The 17715-nt window shown below is 38.3% G+C and overlaps 1 protein-coding gene across 4 annotated transcripts in view; it reads right to left on the reverse strand.

Moving 5' to 3' along the window:
* LOC104549441 (peroxisome biogenesis factor 2) overlaps positions 1–14069 on the reverse strand; it is a 21613-nt gene extending 7544 nt beyond the window's left edge. The window contains exons 1-2 of one of the 4 annotated variants that reach the window (XM_061994878.1): positions 13797–14069; positions 173–639 (exon numbers count right to left, since the gene is read on the reverse strand). The gene's annotated coding sequence lies outside the window, so the exon portion shown is untranslated. Of the gene's footprint in view, positions 1–172; positions 640–13482; positions 13718–13796 lie in introns of those variants that run through there. The other 3 variants (XM_061994879.1, XM_061994877.1, XM_061994880.1) reach the window with 3 other exon arrangements.
* Between the last annotated feature and the right edge of the window lie 3646 nt (positions 14070–17715).

The raw sequence follows: 17715 nt of genomic DNA on the forward strand, positions 1-17715 counted from the left end.
TTAACTTGCTTATTTGGTTTATTTCAATTTAAAAAAAAATTATAAACTTAAGAACTTGGAATTGCAGGCCCAGTGTTGTGAGTTTGTGTGGAGCTGTTATTGCTAACAGGGAAGGAGCTGTAAAGATGGCTCCTGTAAGAAGTTGCTTGCTTTCCCCAGCTCTGAGTCAGACCTGCTTCTGAGGCTGAGCCAATCAAGTGCCTTCACAATCACTTTTTAAGAAGAAGGAGTCAGAAGAGAGGGTTCTTCCTGTTTTTCCTTCTTATTTCCTGGTGGTGGTGGAAGGAGTTGGATGAGAGAGAAGTGACCATGCGGACCCCAATGTCAGTGAGTGAAGAAAGGAGGAGGTCTGCTGGAGCAGATTTCCTTGCATCCTGTGGGGAAATGGCAGGCTGTTCCACTGCCATTTGTGGAGAGGAGTTGAGAAGCTGAGATTTGTTGGCAATTCATGGAGGACCCCAGGCCAGGGGTGGTGACTATGTCCAGAAGAGGCGGTGAATTTGTGGAAGGGCAGCATTGCAGCAGAAGGTGCCTGGAATGCTGCTGGCTGCAGAGGAGTCCCAGGCTGGAGGAGTTTGTGAGCAGAAGCTGTAGCTGTTGGTAAGAACTCACAGTGGAGAGGTTCACTAAGGAGGGACCCTGCAGAGGAACAAGGGAAGAATGGGAGGAGTTGTCCTGCTCTGAGAAGAAAGAAGCGGCAGAGACCATCTGTGAGGGACTGACTATATCTCTCATTCCCTACCCCCTTGCACTGTTGGTGGGGGAGGAAGTAGAGAGAGAGAAGGAGCAGGTTGATGAGCCTAGGAAGAAACGAGAGGTGGGGGAAGGAGATCTTAAAGTTCTGGTTTTATTGTTCTCATCATCCTGCTCTGATTCTGCTTTCTGTTCTGCTCTGTTTCTGGTAGATAGTAGAATAAACTTTTCTTACTTTCTAAGTCAAAAAACTGGAGTCTGTTTTGCCTGGAACCGTAACTGGCAGTGAGCCCTCCCTGCCCTTGTCTCCATCCACAAGGTCCTTGGTTATTGTTTTTCCTCCCATCTCACTGGGGCCTCTGCCATACTAAGGAGGGTGGATGGGGGGGCAGTGAGCAAGAGACTGTTGTGGTGCTTCATTGCTGGCTGGGCCTAAACCCCAACAACCAGTAACAAAAGAGACAAATATCAACGCTCAGTTAAAGGTTCCATTGGGCTTACCTTAGATGATCAGAATTGAACAGTTATATAGGATACACAATAAACTCAATGTATGATTAACTTGCTACATAAACACACTTCAAGAGAAAACAGTAAAGAATACTACTTGAAAGGCTTTCCCTTGATTTTGCATTGTCATAGATACTGCACAGAAAAAAAAAAAAATTGAGACACACCTCCCAGAAAAAAAAAAAATCCACAGAACGTTTCCTTCTTAAATAACTTACAATTCTTCTGTTTTTTGGCTTTCTTTTCAATCTAAACAAATCAATCATCCCACCAGTACAGTACACTGTGCAGCAAAAACAACAGCAAATATTGTATAAGACTAGGGAAAAAGGAATTTCTTCTGGTACGTGTTAGTGCTCTTATTGAGCATTGTACAAATTATGAATGAATATATTTTATTTGGAAACGTGTTATTGACAGAAATCTATCAATAGTAATGTGAGTATTGTCAACAGTCTGCCAATATTAATGTAATTATGATTAAGAGGATAACATGGATTTTAGCTGTAATACCAAGTAACATCTCCTGCATTGCTGCTATCAATATAAGCATTATTATTGACCTGTTCTAGGGCTACCAGTATGAGATGTATTACCATCAGGCATATTTGTCAATGCGTTCTGCCCACAAAAATTCTACATTTAAATTTACAGGTCTTTAAACTTTGCCTGCAGAAATATACAGATCCAAGTAAGCTCTAGGGTGCCACTTTTTTTCCACAGGGCTACTCCACTGTGGATGAGTAATCAAGGGGTTTCTACTGTCTCAGTGCTACTGCAATCACCCTCCGTCTTTTTTTAGCATAATCACTACAAGACAGATAGACATACATTACAGGCAGAAACTTCAAAATATTTTAAGTGTGATTTTGCAAAAAGACTTTTTTGGGAAGCCAAATGAAAATATATTTAAGTAAAAAATGAACTTCGTTAATTTCTCCATCTTTCTTCATTACTCTAACTTAAAATTGCATTTAGGATACAAAGAAGTAGCACACCCATTCATTCCACCGTGTTCATGATTTAGCTATTTTAGATATCTCCTCTGTGCAGCCAAAGCATGTAGTCTGAGCAATGTACTTGTGCAGTGATGGAATGGATCACCAGAGACTACATAATTCTAACTCAGCATAAATGCAGGCTCAAGAATATCTTGGCAGATGTTTAACTACCAAGAAAGCTGATGCCACACTTTCTCAACATAGTCTGTTCCAGTGTTTTATCACCCTCATAATTACAAAGAATCCTCACACTTGATCTAAAGCATTCTTATTACAAATAAAGACGGTTTTCATTCTGCAGGAGAAAACGAACATAACAGAAAAGAATTTCTACTCTGTCTGCATCTTCTCAAAAGGAAAAAGTAGTGAGGTACGGGAGGAGGCCAACTACATACAGAAGATTTGCCAAATCGGACAACATCCTTTTTCGTACAATATACCTGGTATAACCCTCCAGGAAAAAAAAAAAGAAACAACAAATCCCTTTCTTTTTTTCAAGCAGTATAGTTAGCATTTACCTTGAGGTCTAATATACCTTCAGATTTTTCCCCTGTCATTTTTCTATCTGAATAGTTATTTCCTGTTTTATGTTTACATATTTGAGTATTCCCTGTTAAATATAATGCTTTGTATATGCCTGAGCTACTTTTCACCATGTCACTTTCAGAGAGTCTGTCCAAATTCATCAAGATTATTTTGAATTCAGATCTTAGGTTTAAAATGAACCCCAAAAAGTGCCTTTCAACCCTCTCCAGCTTAGCATCAGCAGTAACTTTTACAAGCGTGTGTTCTACCATCGAACTCATGAATGCCATTTCATCTTGACAGGGTACTATAGATAATTACTCTGTAAAGGCAATTTTTCAACTTGATGCTGATAATATCAGCATTTAATGGAGACAGTATCGATATTGCATTTCCCTAGCTTGCCTATGTAAGGAAAAAGACTTTATTAAAATCAAGCTGTACAGTACCTAAGTTTTCCTCTTACTTACCAAGCTTGTTATCCTTTCTAAGAGGAGACACAGATTGAGGTTTCTTACAAACAGGTCATGTCAAGCCATATGGCTTCTTTACAATCTCCCTCCTGTATTTTTAGATACAAATTAATTGCTAAACTATTTACTCGATCTTTATTTGGAATCGAAACTGACAGCCTCAATAATGCTCTTAACGGAAGACTAGAGAGACACAAAACCACACACACACAAACCCATTTTGCTGGCTATTTTCACCCTCTGGGACATTAAATAAATAAATAAATAAATGAAATCAGTGGTGCCTAATTCCTCAATCATTCTAGGATGAATTTTATTAGGATTTGCCACTTGAGCACATCTATATTAAGATTCCTTAGGCTATTCTTTCTGTGCTTTGGTTCCACTCTTATTTCCTGTCTAAGATTAATTTTATGAAAGTAGCAGGTCACAATATATCTCTTTTATAAAGTACGAAGTAAAGAATCAGTCTTTGAAAATCTGTTACTTGTTCTCCTTTATTATTTAATAACCAATCTAGGTAATGGACCTATCCCTTTGTGCCTCCTTTTACTTAGCTGTTTGGACCCTTTCATTGATTCTTCTCTTGCGCTTTGTAAATTGAAACTTATTTTATTCTTTAGAGTCACTGATTTTATTCTTAAATTCCTAAGCTATTCCTTTACATTCATTGCTAATCATGTTGCATTATTTTTGCCTGGACAACTCTTGATTTCCATGCCACTCAAAAATTTCTGATATATGAAGTCTTTTTAACATTCATTGTTATTATTTTACTTTATTATTATAAACTACCTCAACAGAAAGAAACAGTAGGACATATATTAGAGATAACCACTTTTCAGCCTTTTCAACAGACTATGTCAAGTCCCAGCATCAGACCTGTGGCCCAGATAGGGGAAAGTAGTATGTGGTGAGCATGCTAGGAATCATACCCTCTCTGGACAGAATATCATTAACATATGATTCTCCTTTCTGTCAAGAGCTATAATGCATTTGGTATTGCGTATTCAGTGTTATCATACTGGGGGGGGAGGGGAGGGCGCTGAGAGAGACTATGAGAGCAAGCCATACCTTTGGTCTACTATGCCTCTTTATGTTCACTAAGTTAGGATATCAACAGATAATGAAAACTATTGTTTCACCCACCACAAGCACACTGAGGAGGTCTTAAGTTGGTTTTGTGGTTTAGGTTTGGTTTTTTTGTTTGTTTGGGTTGTTTTAAAATGTATTTCATTTAACAGTTCTTTTCAGTTACTCTCAATAGCAGTGGATATTTTAGATGTGAATTTGAAATCAATAAAGGTAAATCTTCCCTTAAATCAACTGTCAGTACCTGGACCTCAGTTGCTCAAAGACTCATGTCTCACAGTTAGTTCTCATCTATTTCTTGCTTATCAAGTTTTGAGACAAATATCCTCAGATCAACGTCTAATTTGGAAGCCCAATTGTGTGGTCTCTTAATCACTGTAAAATTAACCCATCACTGTATCATAGCTCAAATAAATTTACAAAGATTCATTTTGTATCCCTGTCTCGGTTTCTATATACTTCAGCTAAATATCTACCATTTAATAAAAACCAAACTGATTCTGTAGCCATTTGGAGTAACTAGTAACATCAACTGAAAAAACAGTAACATACTGCAATCACATTATTTATTTATTTCTTATATGTGTAGGAGGCAGAACTATTTCTCAAAACAGACAAAGTATAGGAAAACATTTGAATGTCTAACACATCAGTCCCACAGATGAAATTAATATTTTCACCAAGCACGCTGACTGAACCACTAGTAAATTCCAGAATTCTAAATGCTACATCTAATACAGTTATATCTAATATCCAAAGATCAAGTACAAGACAAAGATACATTCAAATCACAGGCTGCTTTTCGAACTTTAACTTAGTAAACTTAATTTTCATAAAATGGGATACAAGAGATTAGCCACTGCCAAATGCCTGTAGACAGCAAAACATAACAATAGCTCATTGATTTATCTTCCATAAACTACCTGCCAGAGTCAAAATATTAGGGCTTCAAGTTACAAAATAAAAACTAGCTCAAAGAGCCAGAATTGATACAACAGTAATGAAGAGCAGTAGAAAAGTGCTGCACTGTTAGAAGCTGTACATCAGTCATTTCTGTCAGTATTTGATGGAAACTGAAAATCCTGTGTCAGTGTAATACATTCTCTCAATGAATGCTAGCAACCAAACTATTATTGCCCACCATTACAGATATTCTGAATGCTAAGAGCTGTCACCGACTTCAGAAAAATTTTTGATCAGTCAGTACTCTTAAAAAAGACTGTTAGATGCAAACACCAGATCTGATGGACTAATTACTGCATAACTAATATTTTAAAATTCATTATGTTAAATTTAAGGTGACAAAAACTCAAAAGTACATTTGTGTTCCCCGTTACATAAAAGCCATGGACAGCATCAATTTTCTTGATTTAGACCTAACTTTCATTTATTAGAATAAATACAAAGATACACATGTATCAAGTCACATGTTGTATTATTGTTCTTCTGTATTCCATATCCCATTCCTCTTCTTCCCCCATCTTACGACCTCTTTTGTGTCACCCCACTCCTTACTAAACATCCAATTGCAAATTCATCTCTAAAGGGATGTGTCAATACTGCTTCTAAATTCCCATTTCTGCTGTACTATCTGTTGCTCTTTTTAATTTAAATCCGTGATAAAAGAATCCAAAAGCTTGACAAAACAAAGTTGCATTGTAACTTGAAAGCTTCCAAAAACACATAGAATCATTTTGGTTGGAATCCATCATAGAGTCCAACCACTAACTTAACACTGCCAAGGTCACCACTAAACCACGTCCCTAAGCACCTCATCTACATGCCTTTTAATATCTCCAAGGACAGTCACTTCATCACCTGCCTGGGCAATCCAATCCTGTATTTAAAAACCCTTTCAGTGAAGAAGTTTTTCTTAATATTCAATCTAAACCTGCCCTGCTACAACGTGAGCCCATTTCCTCCTGTCCTACCACTGTTACTTGGGAGAAGAGACCAATCTCCACCTTGTTACAATCTCCTTTCAGATAGTTGTAGAGAGCAAAAAGGTCTCCCCTCAGCTTCCTTTTCTCCAGACAGAACAACCCCAGTTCCCTCAGCTGCTCCTCATACGACTTGTTATCTAAAATATTGTTCAAAAAGTCCTTGAACATGAAGAGACAAAATATATGCTGAATATGTAATATTGACTACTCTTCTTTGGAACTAGGTAACAGGAATTATCTGCAGAAGTGCTTTATATTTACTGTTGCCGAATCAAAATTATGGAGTTTGACTGGGATAGTTAAACAGTCACAGCTTGCAAAGAAAGGGCAACACCTCTGACTACATCAGGAGATGTAAGAGCACGGAAAGATACGGATCCCTTGTGCTACAAATGTAGGTCTCAACCTGCTGATGACTACACCAGCAGATAACAGGGACACCCATGCGTTTGAAACCATTTTGGTTTTGATAAGGATATGAAGTTCTGGTATAGGATATATTATTGCAAGTTGTATTGCACTGTATGCATAAAAGGGGAAAGGATTAGTAGACATGCCATTGTTTGTGTAAAGCAGGTGAAACATCACACAGTCGCAGTAGTATGCAGCTCCGTTTCAAAATGGGTCAAAGACACAACACAAATGCATGGTTGTGAACACACTGTGAGAAGTTATAGCCAGAACTCTTCAGTAGTTACTTAGCTGAAAAATTGGCCTTATGCCAACATAACGTACTTTTCACTGCATCTCACATAGTTTTATTTGTGAAAGCAGTGTCAATCCCAATTTTATGACTCTTTTCCATGTCCCTCCTTACCTCCTTTCCACTTTTTAACTACCTTAAACCTCTCCCCCCAACTTAAATTCTCATTTCACAGCTCTGTGTTTCTGTTCTGCTCCTATATGTCTGATCCATATGAATGGATCACCAGATAGATATAGAGATGCCAGGATGAAGATTGAGAAGATAAGAAGGGATTTAGAAGCAATGTCTGCTCTATATACTCTGATACAATTTTCCACAGATGACAGAATCCCGAAATTCTGCATTAAACATCTCAGGTTCATCATTTGTCAAATACAGTCATTGCCTAGATTTTATTCCAATTTTCTTCCTTTTTAAATACATATGCATACCAACTGCACAGTTATTAATAGTCAATAACATGCGACTGTAACAATGCTTATCCAAGTACTGCATTGAAGGAACACAACATCCTTTAACCTTTTATTAGAAATACTTACTAGATGAGAATGGTGGAATCTGTCCTAAATGCATAGCTAACTCATAATTAACCTCTGTCCACATCTGTACCAAGACTATACGTAAAAACAATGTTGTTAGAGATTGGATATACTTATGTTATGGTAGAGCCAAGAAGGCACTACATCAATAAACAAGTTTGTTTCCTGTCAGGTTGAAGTTTTGGCCTTGTATTATATGGTGTAACTGATGAATGATTAGATTTCATTATAATCAAGAACCCTCAACTAGTGAAAGAATAAAGAATGGTACTTTAACTGATGTATGTCTCATTTTTAAGGTTTGTATTCTGTGGAAACGTAAGCTGATGTAATTTCTCACAGCTACAGTCATTCCCTCCCCATCTTTCTTCAACCGCATGTTGTCACCTATTGTGACTGACATCTAGAGTACGTGCATCCAGTTCTAGGCTCTCCCATTCAAGAGAGATAGGGAATTTCTGTAGAGAGTCTAGCAGAGGGCTACCAAGGTGATCAGGGGACGTGAGCATCTCTCTTATGAGGAAAGGCTGCCAAGACCTGGAGCTGTTTAACCTGGAGAAGATCTTAATGCTTATAAATATCTATAAACTTCTAAAGTTTAGATATGCTTGTAGGTCAGATGGATGGCTGCAGGAACTATTTAATTCATCTGTGAAGCTGTAGGACAGAGAGCTTGTTACCTTCTCTGTCAGAGTACAGCATACTATGACTCATAAGCCTGCAGCTTTTTAGCAGAGCATACCTTTTTGTCTTATTGTCTGCTTTTAACTTTACTACTCCAAAGAGCACAGGGAACACTGTCGAGTATTTGGTGCTGAGAGCATACTAGTTAGTCAAGGTGGGAGTTGTAGCGCCACACCCTTTCTCTTCCTCCCTTAAATGGTCTATATGAAAAAGTATATATTCTCTTAGGTCTCCAAAGCAAAAAACCTCAACTCTAGACATGCCCCTCCTCCCAAAAGCAAGCATCCCTCCCCAAATAAGCCACTTGCTTGAAAACGCCATACCAAAGCAGTCTTCTGCTACAGTCCAAGAGATGTAATAAGTTGTAGGGGCTGATATCATTAATTGTAGTAGGAAGACAGCAAGTTTGAATCTATTCTCATTTCTAGCCATACACAAGTTGCCATCATTTAGGTTGGAAAAATTAAATTCCCCTCTCTCTATGAATGGTGTGAATTCATCTGTTGTTCTTGGAAAGTTAACATTTGGAAACCAGACCCTGCAAGGAAGAAATTCACACTAGAGTATTCTAATGAAAGACTTCTTTTAATTCATGAAATGACCATTTTCTAACTGCACATACTATATACAAGTGCAAATATATCCTTTTTGTCTTTTGTATCTTACGAGTTCTTCAGCTTTGTATATACTAAACATATATGTAAGGCTATATAAAGACTGTTAAGTGCACTTAAAACATGAAGGATCAATAGACATTTTACACTATTTATAGAACGACACTGGTTATGACTTAAAGAAATATCTGCCTCTCCTGAGGCTTGCTGGCAAACAGGTCTTTTTTGCAGTCACTCTAAAGTAGTATGGAACAGTTTCCCCTCTCCAAATTTCCTAAAGTATGTGTGAAAGTCAACCAGTGGTTTGCAAAAAACAGCTTTCAGTTAAATACCTGAGCAAATTAAAAAAAAAAAGAGATAACTTCAGAGTTCACTACTACCTCCTTCCTTTTTATTTTTCATAAATGTGGTAAGAGAAGCAAGTCGAAAGGGATCCATGTGTTTATTGGAAGCTTATGAAGTCCAACCCTGCCTGCTTCAGCAGTGTCATCTGGAGCCAGTTGTCCAGAACCACATCCAGATAGCTTCTGAATATGTCAAAGGAGGTGGACTCCACAGCCTCCCTGGGCAACCTGTGCCAATGATTGGCTACCCTCATAGTGGAAAAAATGTTGCCCCAATGTTCAAGAAGAGCTTCCTATGTTTTAGTGTGTGCCTACTGCCTCTGGTCCTGACACTGTGCTACCTGTCTTTGCTTCTGAATAGTTCCTTTTTATATCTGAGTTTTGTGACAAGCTCCTTACTCATCCAGGCAGGGCTGCTGGCATCTTTTCTCGGATATTTACTCATTGGGATGCACTACTCGAGTGCTTATGAAGTGATCCTTGAATATCAACCAGCCTTCCTGCATCCCTTTATGGCCTTATTCTGTGGGATTCTTCCAGGTAGATCCCTGTAGAGGCCAGAGTCCAGGGCAATGATCTTGCTTTCTAACACTTAAGCCAGGCTCTTAAAAAAAGTAGGCACTAGTGTCAGTAACCAACTGAAAACCAGGTTACACTAAGTTTCTGTCTGGGACTATACAGCTTAAAGAACACATAAGCTAAACTGTAACAAACATGCTGAACCTCTTTTTTAATAAAGTGTTATTAAAAGTATCTTCAAAAAAAACTCTCTAACCCCTCCAAAAAAAAAATTGCTAAACATCTAAAGAGTTTTATGAGTCAGATATCAAAAATAACATAACATTTCCTGTTCTTCAGTTAGACTGACATTAATACGGAAAGAGCTTATTGGTAATACATGAAGAACATCTCTTTTTAAATACAGAGCTGTCTTTCAATTCAAAGGCTTATTCATGTTTGTTTCTTCATATTATTAAAGCACACCACACTTGCAAGGTAATTTCATGAAATTCTATTTATGCCTAAAACTTATCAGTTAGTGTTAGCTGGACAAATACTTTATGTTCCTGATTCCTATTCCCACTGAATGAGCAGAGAAATCTCAAGTGCAAGAGTAGGCCATTATAACCAATATGAAACAATGCACATAGATAATAAGGTACATGCATTATAACCTCAAATTGTTGACTGTTTTGTCTACTGTTTAATTTACTACTAGTTTTTCTTCAGACATCTGTTCATCTTTTCCCGCCTTTCTCTGAACCTCAGAAAAATCACAGAATCTTAAGGGTTGGAAAGGACCTCAAAAGATCATCTCATCCAACCACTCTGCCAGAGCAAGGTCACCTAGAATAGGTTACACAGAAACTCATCCAGGTAAATGGGTAAAGGAAATACATCCCCACTCCTCCATTCTGAATATTAATTTTTTTTTTCTTTAAAGACCATGTGCTTCATTATTATATCCACATGTATGTTCATACTTAATTCAGACATCACTCCTCATCCCTTGATCATTTACATCTCGAAGAGTTAGTTATTTTACAATATATTTTTTGGTACTAATAGTATGTAGCTGTAAGCTTGTTTCCTTCCTTCCAAAATATTCTCTGTGTAGCAGTTTTTAGCAGTTATCAGAACTGCCATTTCAAAAGATCATGAAAGATTAAACACAGAAGATACATTTGTACTACAACATTTGATGTCAAAGCACAAATAGAGATCCTTGGATTAGTAACAGTGTCAAAAACTATCAGCAAATAGAAGTTAACCTTTCCCATTCATTCTACAAAGGGTATAAAGAAATCTTCATATATTATCAATATCTGTTTGCAATTTTTAAATAAGTTTTATTTAGTCCACCAGAAGAACACTTTCTTCCTAGATATCTGACAATACCAGAACTGCTACAGTACTACAATACCTGCTTCTGCAGGTGGGTTGGACTAGATGATCTCTAAAGGTCCCTTCCAACCCCTACCATTCTATGAAAACCTAAGTCATTACCTTCACTAATAAGAAATTACACTAAAATTCTTATGGTGATGAATAAAAAAAATCTAATAGGAGACAAACACATACAGCTCTCAAACAAATAAATCCCTCACAAATCTAAACACTCTCCTTGCATAAAACAGCCGTTCCATATATCTAGCTTAATCCTTAATAATCCACCAACATGAACTGGACATAACATGCCAGCTACCTGACAGCCTTTTAATCAGTGGGTGGAATCTTAACATAACTGAAGATCCAATACCTGAGATGTTTAACTTTTAAAAAATAAATTCAGAGGATGATATTTTGTATATTTCTACTGCTGTACTAAGAGTTCTAAGGGTAGCTTCAAGAGACTTAAGCAGAGGTTGATTCAGATACATGTAAATTCACCACTTTTACATTACAGTTTTCAATATTTATCTAATTTTTATGGTTTTAATATAGAGGTGTCTAATTTTAATTATTTATTCAATTATACAAACACTAAAAGTTTCACTAAAGCTTTAATGGGAACTAATTTTCTTCATTTGGTGAAAATGATGATCTCAACAAATAAGAACACCATAAGTTTAAACCAAGGCAAGCCTAGAGGTTAAAAGGGCTTACTACAGGCAAAGAACTCTAAGCAAAGAGTTACTTCATCTCTCTTTGCACCAGATGAATGTAATTTCATTATGCTCTGTAGTAAACATTGTGAAATCTTTCTTTTAAAATTGCATCAGGGCTTTAAAACCCCATATACGTAAAATTGCCATAAATACCCAAACACTCTTTCAGCCTCCCAGAATACAATCCAGACTGGTAGACAAGAAAGAAGATGTCAATCTGAGATCCTGGCAAAAATCTTCACAGACGGTAGCTTTAGATGTATTCCACTTCCCAATATCAATTACTTAACAGTATGAAGAACATTAAGTATCACAGTAAAGAAAAACGTAAATGCATAAGTTATTCAAATATTAGGATTTTTCAATTTAAATTAGATTAGTGCTGGTTTCTGAAGAATATATTTGCAGATAGACACAAGCTTCTAAAAATTTTTAGCAATAAAAGTAGCATCTAATTTACCCAAAAAACAAATTATTGTCAAAACATTACTGCAGCGTAAAGGATAGCAATATATTGGAAGGTTTTGTTACCTTTTTTTTGTTTTTATGAGGTTTTTTTGTTTTTTTTTTTTAATTTTACAGAAAACTGAAATTAGTTTGAACTAGCCTGTTCATGACATAATCTCTCATGCACATCACCATCTTTTCTCCACATACCTTACTATAGGTACAGGTGATGAGCTCTCTCCAAAGAAAGAGTTTGTGGAGAATAATACAGTTTCCAATAACATTTCTTTTCATACATAAATTCTCCTTGAATTTCTGTATCAAATCCCTCTAACACTTTTGATTATGCACTCTAGTGATCTATTCCATTTCTTAAAAAAAAAAAAAAAAACTTTTCTGTGAGTTCGTTTATACATTTTATAGGTGTAAAATCATCTAACTGCCAAGTGTTGTCATGTAGTATGACCAAACTTAAAAAAATGGGGTGAATTGTAACTCCCCTCCCCTTAATAGTTTATTGCAAGTCTCTGCAATGACACTTTCAGTTGTTTTCTTACTAATCACTTAATCTGATAAACTAGTCATGATGGATAACGAGGAAGTGACAAAAATAATGCTACTGAACAGAAATTAAAGCATAAAGGTAAAAGTTTTGTGGAAAGAAACACTGATAAAATAAATCTTCATAAAGAATAAAAATAGCATTAGTCTTAAAATGAAATCCTTAAGTGAAAAACTGTTGCTGAACTATTAAGAATGGCTCCAAGTAAGTTATGCAAGACACTAACTTGCAGTAAAACCAATCAAGTGGATAAATATTTTGGAATCTGGTTTTACTACGAATTTGCCATACCCAACCTTTGACCTTGGTCAATACTTCCCTACCACTAACAGGTAAAAGATAGTAAAAGAAATATACCCACAGATTGAAAATAATACACAGTGCTATAGTAAATCTGTACAGATCATTATATAAGCAAAATTTATTCTCTGCCAAAACACACTGGTCACTCAGACTATGTCTAAATTAATTTTGTGGCAAACAAACGGTTTCCAACTTCCACTTATAGGCTGCACAAAAACTTGATTAACAGAAACGAGCCACTGTCACCTTTAGCAGGCAGTACCTACAGGAAATTTGGTCACCTCTAGCAAGCTGTCACAGAAAAGGCCTTTAGTGGTCCATAAAGGGTTCACTCTCTCAAATGACAGCGGAACAATTCAGAACAAAATAAACCTCTGCCACAATATTACCTCCTTTGTAGTCTACAGAGTGGGTTACCAAACTCCATCTCTTCTTACCTTACAATCTCGGGCTTAACTGGAAACTTTGCAGTCTCTTTGCACACTGAGCCACGAAATATGAGACAGAAATCAGTGGGACTCGCAAAACTATGGCGACCAGAGAGAACGTGAGGACAAACACAAGTTTTTACTAGCAAAGCCTGGTACAGCACGCAGAGTGCGAGGCTACCCTGCGGGCCTGCCGCCGCGCCCCAGCCAGTCCCGCTGCCTGGCCGGCCTCCACCAAAGGCCGCGGACCCAACGGCAGCCACCACATCCCCGTGACCGTGAGGGCCGGCAGCACTTCCACCTCGCCCCGCCCCACGACTGACCTGCGCGGCCGCCGGGCCCACATCACTGGGCCTCTGGAGGACTACGGTTGCGATGGGCTCAGATTTGAGCCTCCTGGCGAAGGTCTACACGGACGAGATCTCCTCGGGCCGCCCTGGAGCCTCTTCCTACCGTACCCCCGCCTCCGCCGCTGACTCTGGCCCACGGGCATCGACCTAGTAGCAGGCCCTGCTGGGTCATAGAGGCCGTTCCTGCTGCCTAGAGTGGCCACGGCACAGGTACGCGCCAGGAATGGCTTTACAGGAAGTACTCTGGGAGATCGAGATGACGCGTGAAAAGGCTCGTGGGAGGGTCTTCGTGCCGGGTTGAAAAGTGCGGCGACTTGACTGACAGCCCGCAGAGCAAATCACCGCCTCGGCGTGAGGATGAAAAGCCAATGGGAGAGGCAGGAGGAGGGGCGGTGCTGGGGCCGAGTGGAGGCAGCCGGTTCTTCCTCCTGGGTTTCTTGAGCGCATAAGGGGGAGGGGGAGTTTGTAGTTTCGCTGTGTTCAGCATGACAAGCACCAGTAGTGGCCTTTGCTCGTCCAGGCTACCCGTGTGGCGGTAGAGGTGTGCCTGGCTCGGGGTGGGCCGGTCACCGAGCAAGATGTGAGGCTGGCGAGGCTAAGCATCTGGGAGTTGAGGGTAGCCTGGGGTGCAGCCGCGGCCCATCGATGGCAACCGTTTATTGACGGTATTTACAGGGCTGTGAGAGGAGAAACTGAGCAGACTAGGGAAGAAATGCGGCAACAGCTTGTAAGTACTGTAGGCAGGAATTTCTCCAGCAGTTTTACTCCAGCGCTGCTTGCTGCGTGGTTAGTCGTTTGGTCACTGGCGCTACTGGCAGCCTGGTCCTCCCTCGCGACTCCCAGAGTGGTTTAGGTGACTCAGAAGGTATTATTTGAACGTACTGCACACTTAGTTGCATTGAGAAGTCGGCTGTTGCAGTTCTAGAAAGCAAAAGAGAACTCTCTAAAATGTGACTTTGTGAAAAGATTGAGAGGAATCTACATTGTGTATTAAATATAGAAACTAAAAGAGCTTCAAACAGTGACTATTAATTTTTGTGTATTCGTGAATACAGATTCACAGGTGGTGTTAAGAGTCCCAGTTCTTCAGGTTATTTGCTGAGCTTGTCTGTGCTTAGGAGGCTATGAGGGCATTCCTTAACAGGGTGCATTTTGATGGATTCTATACCACTTTTTTTACTAACAGACAATAAATTGGCACTTAGGACTACTTGTGTCACAAAACAGGATGAAGACCTTTATTAATATTATGATCTTGAAGGAACAGTTTTGTTGAATATACTATTTCTTACAGTCGTAAAGCATTTTCAAAATGGTTGCCTAACTTGGTTAGCAGTGAGCAATTCCTCTTTTAGAAGAAATATTTGACATGAATAAGGCTAATTCATGTGGCTGACTTAACAAAAAGAGGATTAGATATTTTTATAAAAATTTTAAGCAAAACGAGGTAACTATCTTTTGAGCTTTGCCAGTTGTTTTTTCACAGAAAGACATTGTAGTGGAAAGGTTATGATCACTATTAAAGGAAAAAACAATAGCTTTCAAGTGTTTACATAGTCTACCGTATACACCAAGGTATTTGGGGCAGTTTTCTTTTTGAAAAAAAACCCATGCAATCACTTATTTCTGTTGAGCGGTAATTAACTTAATTGAATCGTGGAATTTATCTTCTGTTTATTATAATTTATTTATAATTGCATGTTTGAATTAGAAACAAAATCACTTTCTTGTGCAGGGCACTGTAAAGAGCTACATCAGCATTTAAAAAAGTTCTTTGTCAAGTGAGACTGTGTGATATGGGCATACCAGAGAAAGGTAATAGTGGACATGCAACTCAAGACTGAAGCAATGTGATGTTTTTTGGTTGGGCTGATATTGTGACTGTCTCTAAGAGGTATGCTTTCAAGGCGAGAGGTTGTTCTCCAGCCTTAGGCCTGTGTTTTGACCTGACATTCCAAGTGCAGCTGACCGTGTGTAACTGTCACACGAGGTCTTTGGAAAAAAGCTTTCTATGCCAAGTTGTTGATGCTTGCAGACCCTGTAACAGGATGTGTAATCGAGGAGTGCTGAACGACTCTTAGATGCAGAACATGAATTTTGACATGAGTTCTGGAAGATGAGTTTCAGAATAGCTCGTTAATAACTCTTGATGAAGCCATGTTTCCTCATTCACTCCAGTTTCTGCCAGAAACAATAAACAAATAAAGGTAGTTCATACCTGAAGCTTGTCCTCATTTCTGTATTCATCTGACACTTGCATTTCCTCCTCCTATTTCTTCTGCACTTTTCATATGGAGATCATCTGACCCCCAGCCTGCCCACAAATCTCTCCTCCATGGCTCAAGGTGGACAAAGACAGCAAATTCATTGCTGATCAGATCAATTTTAAAGACTGGAGAACCTTAGCTTTTTCTAAGCTGGAAGAGAGTATTCCTTCTTAAAATATTGTACAGTGGTGAAAAGGGAGTTTGCAGATATGCAGAATGAAATCAGTAGCAAACTAAGGTTTGAAAACCTTTAAACATCCCTTTCTGTCTGCAAGCAGTGCTTGAATTATTGTGGTGATTCAATAATCAAAATCCTACTTGTAGTGTCTTTGTAGCAGGCTGCACAGGTTAGGACTCCAGTCACTGCAGTTAATGTTCTTCCTGAAGTGGAAAAACCACAACTAAGGGACTGAAATACAAAGAAAGGGTGAGGGATGGAAGAAAAATGAAAAGCTAGAGGATACCTTTGTCCAAGGTTTTCATTTGTGTCTAACCTTCCCTGTCATTTCTATCCTTCTAATTCTTTCAAGAGATGATAGAAAAATGTCCTCTGTTACTACAGAAAAGCACTCTCAAATTTTCATGCCACTTCTTGAAACATGGTAATGCTTTAAAAGCAGACGTTTTCAATGGCCTTAACTGTTCACAGGTCTGTCCTAAAACCAAAGTAGCCACTGTGCATGCCTAATAAGTACTGTTCATAAACATTTTTATAATGTTTGACCTTAAGAGTGACCTGAAGATTAATGGATATGTTGTATCAGTTTTAATGGGTCTCTTCTCCCTTGGATGCACACATGTGACTCCCATTAGCCTTAATGGGAGTTATATATGTGCCTAGAGGTTAGACAAGATCTCTAAAGGTGCTCTTATGCTCCGTTGTATTAATGATCTCATAATTGCTAAGGTGCTGCACCTTTGCATTGAAAGCAAACTAATTAAATCAGGCTAGTGTAAGTTGGTATACTAGCATCCCTGACAAGTATGTGTTTTCCTGTGGGTCTTGGTACATAGAGGTAGAGGCCAAATCAAACATGGAATTTAAATTTTAACTGTGACTTGTCTTCCTATTTTTGTTTTTTTAAATCCAGAATAATTTCATGAACTTCATTCCTCAGAAAGGTGATTTTCATGCCAATGCAGAGGAAGAAGCTGACTGCAGTGTTTTATTTTATCATTAAAGGGTGTACTGAGAAAAGATACTGAATTGATTCTTATTTTTGATGTTCAAAATCATGCACTTTGAAAAAAGGCAGTTAGGTCTAGAGGATTAACGTGAAGCTTGATGTTGAATTTTAATTATGGCTTTGTTACTCATTGCTTCCAAGTGCTTTTAGACAAAGCACTTCACCTTTCTTTGATTTCCTGGTATGTAAAATACCTACTTGCTTCAGTGTTGTAGACATAAATTAATATCTGCTCTATGCTTTGAAATTTTGTGATTGGTACATCTAACTGTATTCTGCTGGCATAATCATGACAGAACAGGAGGAAAAAAATCATAGTAGTACTTACATGATACAGCCAGCAGAAGCCCTGGTAGATATGCAGGTCTGTTGAGAAAACTGATTGTGTTCCATTGTTTATAATGAATAAGGCAATGCGCTGGCACTGAAAAGCTTTTC

Source organism: Colius striatus, chromosome 4 (genome assembly GCF_028858725.1).
Source record: "Colius striatus isolate bColStr4 chromosome 4, bColStr4.1.hap1, whole genome shotgun sequence".
Taxonomy (NCBI): domain Eukaryota; kingdom Metazoa; phylum Chordata; class Aves; order Coliiformes; family Coliidae; genus Colius; species Colius striatus.